We start from the raw sequence: 3,225 nt of genomic DNA, 5'->3' as shown, positions 1-3,225 counted from the left end.
TGATCTATGAAAAAGAAAACGGCGCTGGTCAAGGGAACACAATCTCTGTCCTGGGTACAAACCATTTCAATGGGGGTATGTCAATCCCCTGGCCAAGGAACCTGCTCTGTGGAACCCAAGAAATGGCCACTCAGGACATGTATAGATTACATATAATTGATTAACTGATTGCACATTGGTAATGCCAACTGCAGTCAAAACTGGAAACTTCCAAACTCCTTTCAGCCCCTCCCTTTCTGTACTGTGACCGTAACAGCTTGTAACGTATGGACAATGAATTCCCATTCTTACAAAACACCTCCGCTCAACCACTCCCCCGGAAGCGTGGGCTGCATTAGGACACTCATTTCCCAGTCTCTTCTTCCCTTCTCACTGACCAGTCAAGGCCCAACCTGGTACAGATTTTAATCTAAGAATTTAGATAGTTTAATCAAAAGGACAGAAAGGTCATTGCCCTTGAGAGCTTGTCTCAGAAAATCTCTCTAAAAGGCTGGAGGTACAGCTGTTCTAGAATGCATATGCCTTCCCAGGAAGAAATTACTTTAAATATTTAATTTAATTAAAATTTTCCTTAATAGCAGTGTGCATCTGACTTCAGCAATTCTAAAAGAGAAACCAACCTAGATCAGATTTTGCATTCCAGTTTTGCTACCACCCTAACGTCTCTCTTAGGCCTCAGGTTTGCACTGAACAATTTAAATGGGGACAGGAGACTTCAAGTCTAGCCCCTCGGGCAGATGGAGGTTTACAGAGGAAATCCATCTTTTAGATCATACATTATGATCTACATTTAAAAGATGCAAAATTGTCTTTACTTCTCACACATACAAAGGGCAGAGAAGACGAAAACAGAAAAGTCAAGGGAAAGTCACCAATCAATACTACGGATGCTGCTCTTAGTCGAGCAGTTCTGCAGAGCTATTCTAACCTCAGAAAAAGGCTGCTTTGGCATCTGGGCGAGCTGGCTCAGAGAAGCCAGCTGCTCCCATGCAGGATCAGAAGGAATCATCTTAACTAGCTCTGCCTGCTGTCCATCTCAGGCCTGTGACTGTACTGTAGACTGTTAAACTTTCAAGCTTTATTTTGTTTTTTGTATGTGTTTGTCTGCAAGTGTCTGTGCACAGTACCTGCAGAGGCCAGAAGAGGACACCAGTGCCTTTGGGACTGGAGTTACAGGAGCTGGGGGTTTCTGGAAATGGACTCTGTGTCCTCTGTAGCACTCACTACCCAGTGCTCTTAACTGCTGATCTATCTCTCTAGCTGCTTTTTTACTTATACTTTATTTCCACATATTTTGATTAACATATGCTACATCATTTTCCTCCTTCCTTGTTCTCCCCCCATCCCTTCCCGAATTCTTCCCTTCCATTTTCTTCCTTGTTGAGTATGTGTGAATATGCAAGCACAAATACAAGAAAAAAACCTGCCAAGTCCATTTCTGTTGGTTGTGTGTATATGGTTTCAGGGCAGAACACATTGCATTGGATATGCACTTTAAGGAGCTCATCCCTGCCTGTGGCTAAGTCTCCCACCTGTAGAATTTCACTTTTAATGAACAACAGGAGCCTGACCTTCATTTGGCCTAGGCTGCCTTGGACAGGAAACATTTTCAAAAACAGAAAACTTGGCTTAAATACCTCAGCTAACACTTGCTGATGCCATGGCCCTGAAGTTCTGGAGTTGCAGACTATGGACATTGTTCTGAGTCAATCACAGTCTCCCTTGATCCTGTGGGCTTCCCACCATACCCCATTGATGATTTTCACCTCTGATGATTTAGAAATCCTGAAATTCCTGCCTCCACTTCCTAAGTACCATGATTACAGGGCTGTGCCACCATGCCTGGCTTGGGTGGCTTCAGCTTCATTTAATGAGGCATCAGAATGACAGGATGAGTAAGACAGGCAATTGTACTTATCTATATTCAAAAGCCACTTACCTCTGTGAGCCTGGGCTTCACCATCCATAGGATAAGGGCAGAATCTTCCCTAGTCTTTTGATGAGTTATAACAGACCCAGTGATAAAGAAAGCAATATTGCTTATAGTTGGAAGACAGTGAACTTTAAATCAAGAGGGTTGCATTTGATGGGAGCCTTGTTCTCTTACTAGAGTTAGGACCATAGCCTGTGTCCTGGCTACCCTAACCAGCCAGGCTTAGCCACTCATCCTCAGTAAGCCGATTAAAAGAACCAAGTTATTCAGTTTTGGTGTGCCCACCTACAATGCAGGCTCTCTGGAGGAAAGATGGGCAGGTCTCTCTGATGTCCTTGGACAGCCTAGTCTATAGAGTGATTTCCAGGACAGCTGTAGAATCATAGTGAGACTCTCCGTTAGAAAAAAATTGAAAGGAAAGGCATAAGTAGAAAACAAAGCAAATTATTAATGAAAATCAAAAACATGATATTTATTCATTTTGACTAGTTTGGAACAGTGATGAAACTATAAGGTAACTAATCCATCCTTTGAGTCCTAACAAGTTTATATAGAAAACAAAAGATATGCTAAACTAAGTCATCTAATGAAGCCATATAATGAATTTTCCGATCTCTAAAACCCTCCCCCATTTTCAGGCCCTGCCTCTCCTTGCAGGCTCTCCTGCAAGGAGTAAATGTTTCTTCAGTAGAGACTTCCTCATCCTAATGACTCGGTCTTTTCCCAGAAAGAGATTCCTGGGGAATTAGAATTTCATGGGGTCCACCCTTTCACTAGTTGTTAGCAGGGAGAGACATAGATGACTGTTTAGAATTCCCTTATTCCTACATGACAGGCAGGTTACAGGGATGTTAACAACAGGGAGAGACAAAGATGACTGTTTAGAATACCCTTATTCCTACACAACAGGCAGGTTACAGGGATATTGGGGTGGGGAAGGAGGAGCTTTGGGGTTCAAGTAGGGACCACAAAGGGGGGGTGCGCAATATTGTCACCGACAGTTACATATAGTTGCCAAAAACAGGGAAGAGTGGAAGACTGGAGGGGGCTGACCCACCACAGCTGAGTGGATACACTTTGTGGAGATTTGGACTCAGAAACTTCTTAAAGCACCATGGGATTCTGATGCCATGAATCTTGTATTTTTTCTGGGTCATCAGGGCTGAGGAAATGATGAAGTCAGGATCACCCATTCACACCAGAAGTAGACCCCAGAAAGCTGTCTTCCTGTCTCTACATATTTATCATGGTCTAAGAATCCATGATCACATATGATACACACACAACAGAGA

This window comes from Mesocricetus auratus, unplaced genomic scaffold, assembly GCF_017639785.1.
Source record: "Mesocricetus auratus isolate SY011 unplaced genomic scaffold, BCM_Maur_2.0 Super-Scaffold_6731, whole genome shotgun sequence".
Taxonomy (NCBI): domain Eukaryota; kingdom Metazoa; phylum Chordata; class Mammalia; order Rodentia; family Cricetidae; genus Mesocricetus; species Mesocricetus auratus.
The sequence above is the reverse complement of the archived record's forward strand: the minus strand, read 5'-3'. Positions refer to the sequence as shown.